The sequence below is a fragment of the Symphalangus syndactylus genome, chromosome 8 (assembly GCF_028878055.3).
Source record: "Symphalangus syndactylus isolate Jambi chromosome 8, NHGRI_mSymSyn1-v2.1_pri, whole genome shotgun sequence".
NCBI lineage: Eukaryota > Metazoa > Chordata > Mammalia > Primates > Hylobatidae > Symphalangus > Symphalangus syndactylus.
In genome coordinates this window covers 91,743,954-91,765,326 of record NC_072430.2, presented here as the reverse complement: position 1 = coordinate 91,765,326, position 21,373 = coordinate 91,743,954, and the positions used below count along the sequence as shown (strand labels likewise).

At 34.1% G+C, this 21,373-nt stretch overlaps 1 protein-coding gene across 1 annotated transcript in view; it reads right to left on the bottom strand.

Annotated features, from left to right (window-relative positions):
- Window positions 1-21,373, bottom strand: part of GULP1 (GULP PTB domain containing engulfment adaptor 1) — a 1,103,064-nt gene that overhangs the window by 959,669 nt on the left and 122,022 nt on the right. The window lies entirely within an intron of this gene.

The following is a 21,373-nucleotide window of genomic DNA, read 5'->3' as shown; positions in this document are numbered from 1 at the left end:
AGAAATTTCCATACATCCTCTGAAATCTAGGTGGAAGTTTCCAAACCTCAATTCTTGACTTCTGTGCACTCACAGGCTCATCACCATGTGGAAGTTGCCAAGGCTAGTGGCTTGTACCCTCTGAAGCCCTTGCCCAAGCTCTATGTTGGCTCCTTTCAGCCATGGCTGGAGTGGCAGGGATGCAGGGCACCATGTCCCTAGGACGCATACAGCATGGGACCCTGGGCCTGGACCACAAAACCATCTTTTGCTCCTGGGCCTCAGCCTGTGATGGGAGGGGCTGTTATGAAGAACTCTGATATGTCATGGAGACATTTTCCCCATTATCTTGGGGATTAATATTCAGCTCCTCATTACTTATGCAAATTTCTGCAGACAGCCTGAATTTCTCCTCTGAAAATGTGATTTTCTTTTCTATCGCATTGTTAGGCTGCAAATTTTCCTAACTTTTGTGGTCTGTTTCCCTTATAAAACTGAATGCCTTTAACAGCACCCAAGTCACCTCTTGAATGCTTTGCTGATTAGAAACTTCTTCCGCCAGGTACCCTAAATCATCTCTCAAGTTCAAATTTCCACAAATCTCTTGGGCAGGGGCAAAATGCCACCAGCCTCTTTGCTAAAACATAACAAGGGTCACCTTTGCTCCAGTCTCCAACAAATTCCTCATCTCCATCTGAGACTATCTCAGCCTGGACCTCATTGTCCATATCATTATCAACATTTTGGGCAAAGCCATTCAAGAAGTCTCCAGGAAGTTCCAAACTTTCCCACATTTTCCTGTCTTCTTCTGAGCCCTTCAAACTGTTCCAATCTCTGCCTGTTACCCAGTTCCAAAGTTGCTTCCACATTTTTGGGTATCTTTTCAGCAATGCCGCACTCGACTGGTACCAATTTACTGCATTAGTCGGTTTTCACGCTGCTGTTAAAGACATACCCGAGACTGGGCAATTTGCAAAAGAAAGAGATTTAATTAGACTTACAATTCCATGTGGCTGGGGAAGCCTCACAATCATGGCAGAAAGCAAGGAGGAGCAAGTCCCGTCTTCCATGAATGGCAGCAGGCAAAGAGAGAATGAGGAAGACACAAAAGCAGAAAAACCCCTAATAAAACCATCAGATCTAGTGAGACTTATTCGCTACCATGAGAACAGTATGGGCAAAACCGCCCCCTGCCACCAATGATTTAATTATGTCTCACTGCATTCCTCCTACAACACATGGGAATTATGGGAGTACAATTCAAGATGAGATTTGGGTGGGGACACAGCCAAACCATATCACACATTAAAATGCACTTTGTTTTTTAAAATTTCTCTCCTGTCATCCCTTTTTTAGTAATATCTTATCCTTCTAGTGATTAGACAGGTTGAAGGGTACTGCATGTAGTATTTATGTGATAAAAACTATAGTTTTTAAAATATGAATTTAGAAATATGATGAAAGCTTAATGTTTTCTTAAATATGGATTTGGACATATCACAATTTAAAATGTGATGCATCATGAGTAAAATTTCGTCTAGAAGGTTTTAAAAGTATGTCCTTCCTAATTGTAATGTAAAATCCACAGTCAGCTGCAAGCTACCCAACCATATGGCTAAGTATAAGTGATTGGACTATTAGTCAATCTTATGCATATGGAAAAATGCCTTGTATCACAATTATGTTTTAAGAGCAATTCAATTATAGTCTTTTTCACAATCAAGGAAAGATGTTCTGAGTATTCTGGATTATTTGCAATAACTGCTTATCAGCTTCACATTAATACAGATGATAAATGCAGTTCATCATAGATAATTTGAATTTTTATAAATTGCAAATTTGGAAGGTTGTCTTTAGGTAACATATTTATTTATAAAAATTATTTCTCTAAAATAGCTTCTAGTCCTAATCACTGACTTTATATACATCTTAACGAATGTTCATACCCCTGCTATAGAAATGATACTAAAATTTTTGTTAAAATTACAGAGAATCTTTCATATAAGAAAATTAAGTGACTTGACCATGATCACAGTTAGAAATTGGTAATAGAGAGAATACCAATGCCCATTTAATGATTGCTGTATAATTCATTTTATTTATACTAAATTTATTCATTCTAAATATAAATTAATACTAAATTTAAAAAATCAGTTTTCAATATAGAAAAGAATTGAATAGGCAAATCAAATGTGTGTTTTCTTCCTTTGAATGATATTAATCAACAAAATTTTAGCTTGAAAATTTGTGTCAGCCTCTGTTTTCAAATGCACCCTGGGAGAAAGGTAATTTACTGAAAAGTATTTGGGAGGTTATTGTAAAAATTTAAGTATGAATGGTCAAGAAATTACATATGCCAGTGACATCATGCAACAGCTACTAACATCCTATAGAACTATGTTCTGAGGAGCATACTTGATGTAGCTTTGGATCAGATGTTGCTATGGTTTTGGTCTAGTTTTTTCAGCCTCACCAAGTCTCATATTAAAATTTGGTTTTCAGTAGTACTGGAGGTAGTGCCTAATGACAGGTGTTTTGGTTGTGGGGGAAGATCCCTCATGAATGGTTTGGTGCCACCCTCACAGTAATGAATTCTTGCTCTTCTAGTTCTCCTGAGAGGTGGTTGTGAAAAGGAGCCTGGTATCTCCCCTCTCACTCTTGCTTCCTCTCTCACCCTGTGATCTCTGCACACACTGGCCCCCTGCCTCTTCTGCCATGAGTCAAAGCTGCCTGATGTCCTTACCAGAGAATGAGTCAAATAAACCTCTTTTCTTTGTAAATTACCCAGCCTCAGGTATTCTTTGACAGCAACACAAAAACAAAGACAGTTGTCTATTTAAATGTTCAGCTAAAGAAAAATCAGGGTTTTAAATAAAGTTAGTTTTATTCCATCTTACTGAGGATTATAACCTCAGAGAGTCTTTGAGAGAATTTCTGTCAGCTCTGAGGCAGCACTTCAGCTCATAGTTTTTATTCAGGCTGTGAAGATTCAGTACATGCAAATTATATCAGAGCTTGGTTGTAAGAGTACATCTAGTTATAGTTTGCAGGAGCACAATTGCTAAACTTGGCAGGCTTTTTTACGTGTATAAAAAGGCAAGAAGTAGGGTCATTTTTCTTTTAAGGAATACAGCATCTGAGGCAAGAGACCTGGGGTGCTGTGTTCTATAGCCTGTTTATCGTCTTCAAAGCATTCTTTCAAAAAGCTACACATTTTAACAGAGTCAGGGCAACTGTAAATTTATGCTGGAAGCAAACATGCCTTCTTATTTTTCTCAAAAAATCTAAAGTTTATGTCTCCTTATTTTATAAGTTGACCTAGTAATTCTCAGTTGCTATAAATCCACTCACTCAACCTGTGAAATTTCAGAGTTCGTGATTCTAATTTTGAAAAGAACATATTAAGCAGCAATAAAGTTAACTTTTTGTGCAAAGATGTGCATCTTGCAAGAATCACCCACAATGACTTTCATTTATTTTGACCTCATATCACCGGAGCACTGACCCAGTAATGCTCAATGTCAGAAAGATGAGCTGAATCAGAGGAAGCAAAGCACTAACATTGGCATCCAAATTGTTCTGCGTTGAAACATCATCTCAGCTTGCACCTGGCACATTGGCTCTACTTGCTGATGCTGAAACTGGAAACTGCCACATGGCATTATTTATCAAAGTCTAGAATGAGGGACTTTCATCATAGGATATAATGCAATCAGGATCAGCCTGTAATTATGAGGGCAGTTCCCTGCATTCACACTGACACTGAAATGACAGTCCCTGTATTCACTCATGTATCTCACTCTAAAAACTTCACATTAAATACTAAAATAATTTATCTGCATTTGAAACATCAATTTCAGTGAACTTACTACCAATCATCCCACAAATGATGTAAGAATAAAAAAATCATAATTACAAATATGGAATAAATTGTAATAACATTATCTCAAACGTGTTACTTTATTGTCAAAAATATCAGAATAATTGGTATAGGTCAGAATAGGAATAGACAGTGCTCGAATAGTGTTTCTGCTTTGTCAGAAACTGTTCTGAGTGCTTTGTACCTTTAACTTCTTTTATTTTCATGGGATAGCCAGTCTTTTATGATAGTTGTTAATGATCCTCACCTCCTGGTATTCACACCCTTGTGCAGTACCCTTCTACATTGTACTAGGTTTGTTCTGTGTGACCAATAGTACACAGAAAAAAGGGTGGTATGTCATTTCTGTGATTAGATTATTTTAAAAGCTGGGGCTTCCATCTGGGCCCTGACACACTCTTTGTCTTCCTTCTCTGTCATCATTGACTCTGGGGTAAGCAGCTGCAATGTGTGAACATCTTTATGGAAACGCAACAAGGAAAAGAACGAATGCCTGCAGTCAACAGCCAAGGAGTGTGAAGCCTTCCAACAGCCATGCGAGCTATGTTGGAAGTGGGCTCTCCAGCCCTGGTTGAGCAATGACATGATAGTAGCTTGGGCTGATAACTTTGAATTTGTGAGCAACCCTGAGTCAGAGGACCCAGCTGAGCCATTCCTGGGCCCCTAACTCTAAGCAATTTTGTGAAAAAATATATGTTTGTATTTAAGCTGTTAAATTTTGGAATAATTTATTACACAATAATGATAAATAATACATCAGAACAATTCTGAAAGGCAGTTATTATATCCTCAACATTACTTGTTGAAAGTTTTCTTTTCCCATTCAATTACCTTATGACCTTTATTTTTTATCAGTCGCTAATGTGTGTGTGTACTTTGACTCTGTTCTCCTTAATTGATCTATCTTTGCATGAATTGATACTTTTAATCCATGAACTTGGTATACATCTCCATTTACTTAGGTCTTTCAGGTTTCTTTCAGCACTGTTTTGTAGTTTTTAGCTTAGGGGTCTTTTGTTAGATTTAATTTTGGATGACATTTGATTTTATGACATATCCCTCACTAAGGCACTCAGTCTTCCTTACTGTTATCACATACTATGCCTTTTCAGTACGTCTTTATATTTAAAATTATTTGCTATTATTTAACAGTAACATTTTTGAGAGAAATTTGAATGTTCACAGTCATTGAATATCATAATGAAATAAAACTTACTCAAATTTTAGTAAATAAAACTAGAGAGCCATTAAACTGAACTGTACCACATAATCTTCAAAATTAACCTCTTAAAATTTCATCTATTCTTTTTCTAAGCTGATTGCAAGCATTTTTTATAGTTTGCAATACATCTAATCTATAATATTTTCTGTTTTCTTTAAAAATATTGGTATCTAATATTTTAAAATTATATGTGCATTCATTATACATAAATTAAAAAGCTGGAATTCTTTGCTGATCTGGGAATCAGTGTTGACTTATTAATGGGGAGGTATAGAACTCATTAATGTGTGATAAAATGTTAAAGAATCCATCCTTTGGCTAGATGAATGTTAAAGGACAGAAAAGGAATTAGAGTCAAGTCCAGAACTAGGGAGTGGTAAAATAGCCAATGGTTACAAACCAATAACCATCACATTGATAGATGGTTGTTAACTGAGAGTACTGCAGAGCAATGCTGCAAAGTCAGAAGGATCGCTACGCCGGCAACAGCATACAAGGAAATGCAATGGTCTCAAACAAAAAGGTTCTGTGATCTAAATCATTGTTTTCCTTTGACATGCAAAAGTCTTAACAGTGGGCACAGGAAGGAGAGGTAAAAAAGTGTTCACTTTTGTGACCTCTGCACCTTTATGCTTTCCTTCATTATGCATATGTTCACAAAATCTCTCAGGAACTTCTTTCAAAATTCATATGAACAGACTCAATCTGCAAGAAAATAGATCATGTGGATCCCAAGCACACGTGTGTTTACACAATGACCCCAAGTGGCAAACACTAACTAACGAATATTACATTTGTTATCTAATTTGTTTAACCCACACAGAACCCTGAGAAAAGTATTATGAACCTCAGTTTCCAAAATAAGGAAAATGGGTCTTTATGATGTAATTAATCAGGAAACCTATCTAGTTATTGTGCTTATAACCACTCTGCTCTGCTACTCTCGTTAGTCACTAGTGGTTTACTTAAAGTCACTTCATTACTATAGTGGAAGTACTCACAACATGAATGGCAGAATTCCCATAAGAAGCAGACTGTGGTATCTGACCGGCAGAAGTCGCCCAAGAAGTGCTTCCACACCTGTTTCCAACATGCTCATGGTTATGTCCATATCACTTCCTCTTCCAACTCTGCCCTCTGTGTGTGACCCAAGTACAGGGAGGTAGGTGTCCCTCCTGGCCCCGCTAAGCCTTCATGATGTTATGGTTATTTTGTGGGCATCAACTTTCCCTTCAAACAGGGAACACAGTGATATACTTTATATTGTAAGTTCTCTGCTTTAGATGTTTGCTCCAGGAACAGATGCAAAAATACACAGCTGTACCCTCAGATTTTAGGGAAAGAGTCTGAAATACATCACCAGAGGTCTGCAGAATATGTTCATTGTTAACAAATTGATGAGGTTAATTGGTTTTACTCTGTGATTTAAAAAGAAGTCCATTTTTGTCCATCTTAGCTACTCCACTTAACTTTTAATTTCACACTTTATTGCCTTTATTTTTGCTGTTCTCATCACTTGAACTATTCAGTTATCTTTGTTATGCTTGGTTAACAGCTATTAACTCTGGCAAGCCAGTCTTTGCTTCAAGCAGCTATTCTCCCTGATTTAGTCAGTATATTCCATTTCAGTTCACATTCCAATAAGGAGTAATATGAGACACTAGAAAGAAGAGAACCCACACATCAGAAATTGCAATACTAAATTCATGTTTACCACAGTTCACAACCAGGAGATAATTCACCTATTACAATAAGTTGCATCAGAAAGCTACAGGGATCTCGCTGTTAAAAGAGTTATTACTTTTAGATTAAGTGTCATAGATGTTGTGTACAAATAAATTGTGCTGAAACTTTTCAGCTTCTGACTGTTGGCCCTCATAATATTCAGAAATGTTAGTTCTTCTGTATAATAATAATTAGTGTCATATAGCTAGTCTTTTTTAAATATTATTTTTTGAGACATTGATAGCTTGTTAGATAGCAAGACATAAATTTACCAAAGTTTATTTTAGACAAGTCATTATTAGAAAGATAAATTAGTTGTTTATTCAATTGTATAAATAATCACTACTCTACTTTCTTTTGTAACCCTGGAAATATCAATACTATTAAAGAATTAAACTGAATCATATAACTTACAAAGAGTATTTGATGAGAATTTACTAAGTAAAAAACAAATCTTTAACACAGCCTTCTAACTTAGTCTTCTCATTTCATACCTGTGATTTCCAGAGAAGAACTTATCTCTTCTCTTTCATAGTGATACATTAGGCTATATTTATCCTCTCAAAGGAGTTACAAGATTTCTTTGTTTTTCTTTTTAGACCATTTACTATGTGAAAAGGATTAACACTGACATAAAGAGAGTTTTTCAAGGACCTCTGATAAACAGGGATGTGATATTTGTCCACAAATCTAAGTACTATTATATGTAGGACACCAGAGAAACTGGAGATACTAAGAATATAATTCATAAATACAAAAATGTCTTTAATAATTTCTGTGTGGCATTTATTAAGGCTCAAAAAATAAACCCTTAACCAATAAATTACTAAAAACAAAATATTATTTTCCAATTGTAAACACCTAGTATTTTTTGCTGAAATATATTTGAAGAAATATTTATACCATGTTGATATTAATATAGATATTGATGTTAATACACATATTAATATAGAAATATGTTAACATTTGCTTAAGGTATTTATATTTTTATAACATTATTATGTTCAAAAATATATTAACATGAATAATCTGCAAATTTGATTCATTAGTTTATTACACGAACCAAAACGAATCATATGCCCACTATGCATATGGCTCATATACTCAACACATCATAGAAAAAGAGCACAAATAAGGTAAACAAATACAAGTTACAGTTTATTTTTAGAGAAATTTTAAAATAAAACATTATAGATGCTCTGTAATTTTCCACTTAGTTCTCATTGTCTAATGTGTTCATCTCTCTGAAATCATTTCCAAAATGCTGTTTACCAAAAACAGAAAATAATGTTTAGAGGCCTCAAAAATGTTTGAGGTCATACATCAAATAGGTTTTCTTTTTATTCTTAAAAGCTATATGTGGGGTATCTCTACTTGCCTTTTAGGTCTATACTATTGGGCATATTGACCACTGGCTTCTATCAAAAGCAGTTTGTTTATTAGTCACTTCTGAGCATTCTCTAAATCATTAAGTCCTGAAAAGTATGGTATGCAGGAGTGTCTGGTTGTTGTACATGAAAGGAAAAAATTTACTCTACTAAACATACTCTGCAGATAAAAATTATTGCATGAATTCATGTCTTAAAGGGTTAAAAAAAAGGGAGGGGTACAAAAACTGCTAATGTCTCCCCAGAAGTCAGCACTGTTTGCTACCAAAATTCTCTTTTTTAATTGAATTTTCATATCTAAATCTTTTACATATGATACCGGAAACTAACCCATGAGCTATGTGAAATGATGCACAGCTGGATGCTCCTTGCAGATTTGCCAAAGCATGACTCTTTTAATCAAAAGCATTTGAATCTTTTTAAATAAGCCTTGCAGTGATTTAAAGAATTTGATCACAGCAATTATCAAGCTCACACATCACACAGTTTCGTTAAAGGCCTTTTCACTGCTCATTCACATCAGCCAGACATGACAAAAGAATTCTCTATGATTACTTAGAGAAATGTTCTCTATTATTCTAAATGTTTCCAGTGGATTATGTCATGTGTCAGAGATTATTGTATAATTTTGGTGTTGTTTATTATCTTAATGTGGTGACCCAAGGTATGGCACTGTTTCAATGAAGTATGTGGCATCACAGAAGATAGGCTTCACTTCAGTAAAAGATAGTGATATAATTTGGCTCTTTGTCCCCACCCAAATCTCATCTCGAATTGTGATCCCCAAGTATCCAGGGAGGGACCTGTAATACCCATGTATCTAGGGAGGGAGGTGATTGGATTGTAGGGAGGGGTTTCCCCATGCTGTTCTCATGATAGTGAGTGGGTTCTCACAAGATCTGATGATATTATAAGTGTCTGACATTTCGACTGCTTGTACTTGTCTCTCCTGTAGCAATGTAAAAAAGGTCCTTTCTTCCCCTTCGCCTTCCACCATGATTGTAACTTTCCTAAGGCCTCCCCAGCCGTGTGGGATAGTTTGCTGTGAGTCAATTAAACCTCTTTCCTTTATAAATTATCCAGTCTCTGGTAGTATCTTTATAACAGCGTGAGAACGGACTAATACAGATGGCTTTTACTTTCTAATTGGAACTTATATTAGAGTCTTAGTGTCATAAATTTTTGACTTAAGAGAAAAACACCACATTTTTTCATTCATTCAAGATAGATCATTAACTTTTTAAAGAAACAATATTTTAACAGAAATAATTGCCATATATCTCACTTTCCACTACTTTTTACATCACAGATAGATAATGTATTATTGCATAGTGTCTTTTATAATATCATTCACATACAATGAAAGATGTTATAAAGACTTGCTTTCTGACTATCAAATGTCTAATTTTTAGGTTTAAAAATCTCATATTTATGGCAAAATGGTTTATTAGAAATTAAAGGACATGGTTCAAATTCAATTGGACCAACAAATCTCCTCATGAGAACGTTCTCACTGTTTTACAAAGTTCTAAAAGAAACTTTGAGGAGGGCAGGATGTCTTGTTTGGCAGCCCCACTATGATTACTCAAAGTGAAAAGGAAGTAAACACTGAAAAGGAAGTCAGGGTGTCCCAGGAAGGGAGAAATGAATGCCGAGAAAACTAAGTAGCAAAAGTGATAAATATTTCAGAACTAAGGTACATTATTTCTTCTGTCTGATGTGGTTATAAGTGTAGGGTTTCTGTGAAAATGAAGAGTTATTATGGAGTAGTGTTTTAATAATATAGACTCAACAATTAGACTTTCATTCACATCCCAACTTTGCCTCTTCAAGCTAGAGAACTTTGGTCACATTTCTTAATTTATCGATTCCCTGTTAAACTGTCATGTTACTTCATTAGTCATCATGAAAATTAAAAAATGTATAATTTCAGAAGTAGTCAGTATGGACTACTTACTGTTAATTAATTTTATTTATTATTTATTTATTTATTTATTTATTTATTTATTTATTTAGAGATGTAGTCTCGCTCTGTTGCCAGGCTGGAGTGCAGTGGTGCAATCTTGGCTCACTGCAACCTCCACCTCCCGTGTTCAAGCGATTCTCCTGCTAATTTCTCCTAGCTAATTTTTGGATTTTTAGTACAGATGGGGTTTAACCGTGTCGGCCAGGATGATCTCGATCTCTTGACCTCGTGAGCTGCACACCTTGGCTTCCCAAAGTGCTGGGATTACAGATGCGAGCCACCGTGCCCGGCCTGTTACTTTATTTTCTACTATTACTACAGGTAGCAATTATTCAATGCTTGGCACTGAGTAAGCACTCAATAAGTGCTAGTATAATGCTATAATGACAGTAAAGTTTACTATTTTTATTTTTATTAACCAACAAAATATATATCTGTATGTTAAAAAGATACTTTTGCAAATGAGAATTAACTGGTATAGAAACCTTTGAGTAAATAATTTAAGAACTGTCAATTGCACATAGAAACACTATACAATCAAGGCTGATGAGATGACTTTGTCTTTATAGAATACGAATAATAATAAATGCTAACATTATTCTTAAAGCTATCTTTAATTAAGCAGCTACTTTGATTTAAACACAATACATAATGTCACCCACCTAATCCTGAAAGACAGTAGTCATTATGAAACATAATAATATTAAAACTTCCCAAAGGAGTAGACAGAAGAAGATATAGATTTCCTGGGAGCTTTTAATTGGGAGGTTTTTTTTATTGAAAACAAATATAAAATTTAAAACATACAATTAGATCTCGGACCTTGGAAGTTTCCTTTGTTAGCCACTTGGGTAAAGTGCCTAGGGAAGGAAGTACTATCGTTCTCACCATTTTACAGAGAAGAAATGAACCACACAGTGTTGAGATGGTTTTACCAAAGTCACACAGCTGGTGAATGTTAAAGCTAGACATCAAACCTGATATTGTGTTTTCACTTTACAGACGGAAATCTCAGTTTTAGTGTGTTTATGTAACTTGACAGAGGTCCCAGAGTTGTTAAGGCAAGATTAAAACCCAGATCTGTCAAACTCAAAAATTCATATTCTCTCCCTTAAGCTTTTAATACCAACTGTGAAGAATCCTAGCAGAGGATATTGAGTATATTTTCAGATCTTCATTGGTTTTGATGAGAAAATCAAAAGAATAAGAGTTAGCCTGGACTCTGAAGGACGTAGAGCCAATTTGGAAGATGAGATTGCTGTTTTCCCAGGGCACATAAACAAACCCTGCTTTGATATATTTTAAATCATGTATCCTTACATCTCTTATTTGCAACACAGTGTCATATTCACTAGTTAACTACTATGTCATAGGGCATTTGAGATTTTGAAACTGAAAATCTATATTAATTTTTATTCTACAGCTTTCTGAGTTTTAATGACAAAACCCACTATTCATATGAATAACCTATTTTTGAAGATAAGCACAATTTTGTTCTATATTTAGTATTCAAGAAATTGCTCATTTCATAACTAAATCTTCCAAAGAATACCTCTTTCCCTTGCATGGTATTGCATAAATAATGTAAAATTTATCTCCCCTTAATAAAAAAATTAAAAAACTAATTCATGACAAATGTATCTTAATATTCTATATTGCGGCCAGAATTTATTAGGAAATCCAAATGTTCTACTAAATTTATTTACCATAGAATGTATAGGCATTTGAAAATTTTATATAACTTGACAAGCAAGAGGAAGGTGTGATTGGACCTATTTCATTACAGTCTTGTACCATTATGGTACAGTCAAACAAAAATTTTTAGAATAAATTATCCAACAATTAGGTTGTTATGAAACAGTTTCCATAATACTTAAGATTCTTTAATAGGCTTTAATAGGTCCTTTTAAATCTTGCTAACTCTCTTTCTCTCACATCACTCAGCACAAATATACATTATATTTATAAGTCAAATGTTAATAAGCGGCACCTCTGAACTAATAGTTCCAGGAGGGCACTTTTGTGATAAAGGAAGTGTAGCAATGAGCCCATATCCACAGAATTTGCCGGTCTTGTGTTATGTCAAATTGGGGGTATAATGAGGCAATGAGACAAATTAATGATCTTAAATAATGTTACAGATCAGGGATTCTAATATGTCAGTTGGGTGTTTGTGATTTTTAAATAATATTTCAAATCAAAATAAGAAAACTAATGATACTATAGTTTTTCATTAAGCTGCAATTATTCCTTTTAGATAATCACTTCTTAATTCTCAGATTGTGCTTTTCCTTCCTTTTGTTTGTTGCAATATTCCTTCTTTCATCTTCTTTCATTTTTAAAAATAGTCATTCCATTCACTTCAGAAAAATCAAAAGCTTATATTCTCTATAAAGCATCTAATTTTTAAATAAAATGTAACTTGACCATAAAAATCTAAAAATATAGAAACCAATGTTATATAGAATTAATGAGACATATAGTTTTGGTCAAGGGAATATGTATGTGCGAGAACTTGGAACAATAGAATTAACAAACATTTTTCTAAAACTAAACAATGAGATGTAATAGATTATAAGGACTTTTCTGCTGAAAATAATAGTTCCCATACGAGAAAAAGACATTACCACACAAATCAGCATGTACAAAGAACAACACAGAACAAACAAAAATAAATCAGAAGCATTTTACTAATTTCAGAAACAAAGAACAACTTCTGGCGGTGGTGTAAGATTGTTCTAGTATTCACACCTGACTACGAGTATTTCAGTTTCTTAATGTGGACAGAACTATACATAAATATAGATTATTACATTAGCTCATACAGTATTAATGTACAATTAAATGCTATTGGCCGGGCGCGGTGGCTCACGCTTGTAATCCCAGCACTTTGGGAGGCCGAGGCGGGCGGATCACGAGGTCAGGAGATCGAGACCACGGTGAAACCCCGTCTCTACTAAAAAAATACAAAAAATTAGCCGGGCGTGGTGGCGGGCGCCTGTAGTCCCAGCTACTCGGAGAGGCTGAGGCAGGAGAATGGCGTGAACCCGGGAGGCGGAGCTTGCAGTGAGCCGAGATCGCGCCACTGCACTCCAGCCTGGGTGACAGAGCGAGACTCCGTCTCAAAAAAAAAAAAAAAAAAAAAATGCTATTGAGAGTGTTGTGATTATTAGCACATCTTTTTCATTTTTAAGTTTGTTTTCATAAGGTCTTAATTTTTAAAAATCTTAGATATTGTGACAGAATAAGTAGATGTAAATAGGAGACAGGTTAATAGATTTATCATCAGAACTGGTTGGTTCTAGCCATACAGTGTTTTACTCTTAAGATTTTGTGTTTTAAGATTTTGTGTTCCAATTTGAGTTGGAGATGGAATTGATAGCACCATTATGAAGAATATGTTTTCTTAAAAAAACAAAATTTACAAATATATAGCTATGCTGTAAATTATTCATAAATAATAGAAACTCAAACAACTTACTTTTACTCTACTAAATGATAAGAATTAGTTTGCCTCTAATATCAAAACCGGACTTGCTTTAAGAATTCCTGACCTTATTCATATTCCACTGCATTTCAATTTTTGTCTTTCTGGATACACAAAATATGAAACAAGTTTTATAATGTAATTTTATCTATCAATGTAATGTCTCATATTTTAGAAATCAAATGATATTTGTTTTCCCTTATATTGGTGCTTGCACTCTTGAAACCAGCGCAAGTTTTTAGCTTAAACCAACTGTTTTCTCTAATAAATCTCTGAAAAAGCTATAGACTTACTGCTCTTATACCAAGGAGTTTTAAAGTAACTTTTATTACATAAATGTTTATTTTTAAAAAACATTGAACAGAACTCCCTAAAAAATAATTAAATCCTATAATAGCTCATCTTTTAAACCATGTTCCATGTAGATCTCACAATTACTAAATAGAGAGTAAAACAATAATTATGGCATTGACAAAAGCAATGTATGGTATGAGTTGAAGGTATTTGTGTGAATAGTGAGAGACAAATAGAAAGATAAATGGATATGGCCATAGATATGAATGTGGGTGTAGATGTAGACATATAACATTTAATTTTAGCCACTATTTGATGTAACAAATTGAGCTCATCTTTAAAAGTACAACTTTGTGCCATGTTTATATTCTGAATTTCTAAAAAGAAATAAATAACATTGACTACTTCAGAAGTCAAACGGATATCGACAAACATCAATTTGATGGGTTAATAAAAATCAATGCCTTAGTTTTTAGTCAAAATTTTAGCAAATGCGAAATTAATCAAAATTATATTCTAAAATCTAGTTTTATAGATGTTTTAAGCTAAGAAGTCACATGTTTTTATATACAAATACTGCTATTTATTGCAGCATTTTAAGAACTTGGGATGTTCCAGATGCTGTCTAGTTTTAAAAGTAGGAGGTTATATGAATAACCAACTTTATATTAGTCAATCATTTAACCATAAACACATTTTTGTCATCAATATAGTTTTTGTTATTTATCTTAAAATGTCTTGCCTCTCTTAGAAAACTGGTGCTTTTTATTCACGTTTTCTACAATTGAAAATATTTCTGTGACAATTACTGTAAGAGGAACATGTGTTTTAATTGCAAGACATTAACTCAATATGTGGTTTTGACAACTGACAACTTCTCTAAGCCTGTTCCTCAGCACTGGCATACTTAACATGCGTTCCAGCCTCTGTTTAATGTACATAGGCAGGAAAGTAACAAAGTACATTTCCCAGATTCCTTGCAACTATGGCTTTGGATGTCATTTAAATAATTCTAAAGAGACGCATTTTTTGGTGACTGCGACTTAGGAAGTAAATCACTAGAGAAGATAGGATAAGCCTAAGGTGCCTGTTTTCTTTCAGTAGATTAAGTAGAAGTCAACCACTGGTCAGCAGCTTTCTGATTCCTAGTCTCCAGCCAAGGCAGTGGATCCCTAGAGCCATCAATTCTTCTGATTATTACCTTGCTGCAAGACTGTGACTAAAGGAGTGTGATTCTAGCTGGCTATCTGGTGTTTTACCAAAAGTGATTCTCTGGGACCCAACTTAATGACGGATTCTTCAGCCCTTTCCATAGTTCTATAACCACCCACTTTCTGTATTAAATCTCCACTTAAATTACATGGAAGGATCTCCTTTGTCCCCAATCGAACTCATACTAATCATTAATTCATTGAGCTACTATGATGATTAAATGAGGGTGATAAACATAAAGCAATTAGAAGAGTCAAGGCTGGGTGATCAGTAAATGTTAGAAAAATTAGCAGGACAACCCCTTAATGAACATATTTCATTTGTACAAACATATTTGTTTTATTGCTAGAATAATATCAACCATACTCTGTATGTTTTGCAAGAATTTTGAGTTAGAGAAATCTGATGTCAATAACTCATTTATACTTTCACTTGTTGAACTATGCTTCTCCTTATTATATCCTATTTTCACAAAATCCAAAATGCAAACACAGCCGAGCCAATTAAAATATGGAAGAATCAATCTATAATGTTCATTGCTGGTGTTTCAGCAATTGATTTACATTGTCAAAAAATAAATTCAAAGTGTTTTATTCTTATAACTGATCAATGTTAGTCTGCTGTAATTAATTGATTTCACAGTAAATATCAATTCTACTATTTTTTTCTTTAAAATTTAAATTGAATTTCAAACAAATATTTAAAATAACTTTGTCTATTCCTGGGCATCTTATGAAGAATTAGAGATTAAAGAAATAGTTCCAATAATTGATGGAAAAATAAATAAATAAATGACTATGTAGTCTTACTACTGAGAGGTAAAAGCTCAAGAAAAGTAAAAAAAAAAAAAAAAAAAAGCTAATTGCTAAGTCATTCAGGAAATAAAGAAATAAACTTATAAAAAATTAATTTCTTGCATAGTAAAATATTTAACATTATAAATCATACATATATATGTGAATGTCATATGTATACATATATACACTATCTATACATACCATCACGTAAGGGGCAGAAGTAAGTGTACCCTTCATCTCTTGAGACAGTAATATCATCTATACAAGGCTCTTTCACTCACATTTAATTGCTTTCCCCTCATCGTTAGTTTTTCCCTGTGTACTCACCTCCCTTCGCCAACCACACTGATGTGTTTAGTACAGATTTTAATATGCATGTACTTTCATTAAAAAAAATAGTGTCACTTGATGCATGTGATTTTAATTTGGACAAATGATATTCACCTATACATTTTTTTTCAAATTTTAAATTCAACACTAAATTTTAAGATCCTTTTTGTATGTTTATCTAGTTATTTGTCCTAACTTCTGCACAGTATTCCATTACAATCCATATTTCCATTTTCCTATTTAAAGACACTTTAGGTGACCTCATTTCCCTGCTACCACAAACAGCCATGGAATAACAGATAATGAGAGTGTCCCTTGGCCATATGCTCTTGCAGGATTTCAGTGTCATAGGAAACACGGAGGCACAAATCTACTAAGAACTGGTAGTTTGCCCTTCAAAATGGCTTTTCTAGTTTACACTTATATCAGCAAGATAACCTTGCTTTCAATTCTCTGTATTCTCACCAACTCTTGGTGTTAATTCACTTGCCATTTTTTTCATATCTGATTCATAGGACATGATAGCTATTAAGAAAATATATATTTTATCTATCCAAAGCAGGATCACTTTTGATAGTTAAGAGATAATAACTGCGAAGAGATTGCAATCATAAACTGAGATTAAACTAAGCAAACCTAAATGAATAGTCACCCTATAACACTCATGTTTTAATTACATTTAATTATTTGATTATTAGTGAAGTTAAGCATCTTCTCTTTAACAGATTAGCCATCAGAAAATATTTCTGATAAGTATTTATATCTTTTGCACAATTTCCTTCTAATTTACTGTCTTTTTCTTATTAATGGACAAGATTTTCCTGTATATTTTAATTTCTGGTCTCTTTGTTTCCATTATCCTCTCCCAGTCTGTAATTCACCTCTTGAATTCTCTATTGTGCCCTTCACCAAAGAGAAATATGAGTAAACCTATTTCATTCTTGGGAGACTTAAGTAACAATACTTCTTCACATTATGGTAGTGTCTTTTTTTCCTATTGAAAGTGTGTTTAACCTTTCACATTGACGTCTTGGGTCCATTTAATGTTCACTGTTATACTGTTGTGAGGTCCAGAAAAGCTTTATTTTTCTATAGATGGAAGCGAGTTTCTCAGTCCTCACCTCTTCAGACAAACCATTCTTTCCTTACAAATTTATTAAGCCATACCAATCACATATAATTTCCCTATATTCATAGGACAATTTTATAGACTATTTTGTTACATTGTTCTTGTTTTCTGGTCACATGCAAATATAATGACATTATTCTTATTATATCCTTGCAGTATGTCTTAATATCTGATAAAGAAAGTGGCCGGGCGCGGTGGCTCACGCCTGTAATCCCAGCACTTTGGGAGGCCGAGGCGGGTGGATCACGAGGTCAGGAGATTGAGACCATCCTGGCTAACATGATGAAACCCCGTCTCTACTAAGAATACAAAAAAATTAGCCGGGCGTGGTGCTGGGCGCCTGTAGTCTCAGCTACTCGGGAGGCTGAGGCAGGAGAATGGCGTGAACCCGGGAGGCGGAGGTTGCAGTGAGCCGAGATCGCGCCACTGCACTCCAGCCTGGGCGACTGAGCAAGACTCCGTCTCAAAAAAAAAGAAAGTATCTTGTTTTGATTCAAAACTCTTATCTACCTGTGACCATTAACTCTTACATGAAAAATTTTAAATCAAGTGGACAAATTCTACAAAACTTCTCCAGGAACGTTCATTTTAATTATATTGTATTTATAGGTCAGGTTGGGTGCCAGAGGTTTTTCGAGGTATGTTTGGAAGCACCATCACCATAGTGCTTGAATGATTAGCTAACCTCATCCTGTGTGATTCCCAATTTATTCTAGCACTGGTAGTAGTAGTTAAGAGGTGACATTAGCTTCAGGGGAGTCTGGAAATTCTGTGATGGTGTTTCATTCTTCTGCAGCAAGGGAAGACAGGCTAATGGGAAGCTGTCAGGTATGCTGAGAGATCCAATTCACAGCATCTGTCCCAAAGATAGTAACCACTAAAAAATTTAACTACCCCTACTCATACCTCATGTCTCCCACTTCAAACACAATCCTATTTCCTTCTTAAAAATTAAGAAAAAAAGTCTTTTGTTTTGATTGTCTATGGAGAAAAAAATATTATTTTGGCTGGCACAAGCATTCTAGACTAACTAGCAGTCATAAATCCTACGAAAATTAGTGAATTGGGATTTTATGTTTTGTTTGTCATATGACTCCCTTCCAGGAAAACGTATTATTACTAAACAAAAAAATCGTAAAGTTTCAAGATCTTTAAAAATTGAAATATTGCTTATAAAGATAACTACTATAATAACTCCTGTCTGTGTATTCATACTTCTTTATAATGTGGTTTTGAACTCTCCTATCATAGGCAGTGTCCATTTCTCCACCCTTTGAATCAAGGCTAGTCTTGTGACTTGCAGCTCCCTGTATTTCCCTCTTAGGGCCTTGAGAAAACTATGTGAAGAAGTTGGGGCCAGCCTCCTGAGGAAGAGAGAGACCACTTAGAGAAAGAAGCACACTGTACAACCAGCACCAACCCCCAACATGTGAATCAGGCTGTCTGAGACCATACAGTAACAGTGGAGCTGTCAGTTGACCACAACCTTATGGTTGTGATCTCAGGTGAGACCAGCAAAATAATAGCCTAGCTAAATCCAGCCCAAATTTCTGATCCACAGAATTATAAGGAAATAAAATGGTGTCATTTTAAACCAGGGCTGGGAAACTGCAAACCACATGCCAAATCCAGCTTGCAAACTATTTATGTATGGGACTTTGAGCTGAAAAGTTAAATGTTTTATATTTCTAAGAAATGATAATAATAATAATAGCGATAATATTCAACAAGAACTTCATGTGGTCCACAGATAATTATATGGCTCTTTAAAGAAACACTTGTTGACACCTATTTAATCCAACGTGTTTAGGTTGTTTGTATGAAGAAATACATAAAATGCACGCCAAAACTTGAAACTTGCTTGCCAACCAATCAAGATCATGTATGGATACAAAAACATTTTATAAATTACAAGATTATATAAAATATAAGGCATGGGGAATGATTTTGAGGGTAGAGAGGCAAAACAATGACTAGCTTTTGGAACATAATAGATTGCATAGCAAAAGTAGTCTTCAAAGTAATTTAGCATTGGTCTTATCAAAATATAAGAAAATAAATCTTCAAGAAAAACAAAAGCTACATTTTAAGATACATTATAATGCTATACATGTTTTGCATTGATTTCCTGCTTTATAATATATAATCAAGCATTAATTAGGGTAGTAATTAATTATACAGGATGAGGATCCCTAATCTGAAAACCGAAAATTCGAAATGCTAAGAAGAATCCAAAACGTTTTGAGTGCTAACATTACATTAGAAGTGAAAAATTTCACACCTGATCTCATGTGATGGGTTACAATAGAAATGCAGTTAAAAATTTGTTTCATGCCCAAAATTATTTAAATAGTGTTATAAAATTACTTTCTGGCCATGTGTATAAGGTGTATGTGAAACATAAATGTATTTCATGTTTAGACTTGGGTTCTATCATCAAGATAGCTTATTATATAGATGTAAATATTACAAAATACAAACCAATCCAAGATCTGAATGATTTCTTCTGGTCCCAAGCATTTTTGAATAAGTGATACACAACCTGTATCAGCTACATGGACATACATGTTTGATCATACTAATTTTATTGAATTTATTCTATTCAATGCTGGCTGAGTATGCAAATTGTCTAGTAACAACATTTTTGTCTCAGGTAGATAGATAGATAGACAGATACAGATTGGTTGATTCGGTTACTCTTTGGTCACCATAATTTTCCTAAAACTAATACATTATTTCATATCTTATTGATTAATTTAATCGCTTGTATTCCCAGATATATGCTTTCCACTTATTTCCTAGGTTGTTACTCTAAAACATTAATAATTATCTAAAGCAATACATCTTACTATTTCCAATAGTCTGAAAAAATATTTTTGCTATACATTTTTATTCTTTGCTATATATGTTCTGTTAGGCATATTATTATATTTTGTGTTTTTATGTGAGGATAAGTTGCAGATGGCAGACATATAATAACAGTAGTTTAAAAGGACATATAAGTTTATCTCTTGTTAAAAAACTTGGCTGTTACAGTGACTTTATTCCATAAAAATCAGGAATGTTAGTTATGATATCATGTCATGATATGAAGCTCCTTCCACACTCTTTGCCATTCTTAGTTCATGCCCTCGTCTATCTGATATAAAATAGTTTACCACCAATGATATTCCAGACAGCAGAATTAAACACATGGCTGCATGTAACTTTAAGGGAAGCTGGAAAAAGTAATCTTTGTTTGGAAAGACATGACTCTGGTTTTAAAATGTCATTATTATAAAATTAGTAGAGAATGAATCTTAGGAGGGATGACCGCACATCCCACTTTGCTGCATAAGTTAAGCACCCCTGTTCTTCCAGAATCTCTTCAGATTTAAGACCCTTTGACTTTTAGAGAACCATAAATTATATGGCTACCCTAATAGTGGGAGAAATTAACATTCTTCCACAGACTAGTGTTATATTAAAAAGTGCTATCATTAATACCAGTACCAAACTCTTGTATTTGTACCTTACTGTCCATGGTGAGTAGCTTGAATTCCATAAATGCTTTCTACATCACCTGTATTTATATATTTCTTATTTCTCAGATATGATATATGTGTGCTTTACTATCCATGGTGAGTAGTTTGAGTTCCTTAAAACCTTTCTCCATCACCTATATTTATGTGTTTTTTATTTCTCAGATATGTGGTCAATTTCTTTCCTTTGCTTACTATTATAATACAAATTTGATCCTATTATGCTTTATTTTTTCTACATATCTGTTACATAATTTATACCAATGGAAATATTCTATCAATAATAAATTAATTATAGGTATTTGCAAGACAAAAATCTTGTTATTTTGTTATTAATATCGCTAAAATGTATTCACACATTTAACATGACAAGCAAGATTGCAGTATGCAATAATTTTGAAGTCAACAGTACCATGAAAGAGATAGTGACCCAACTCACTTTC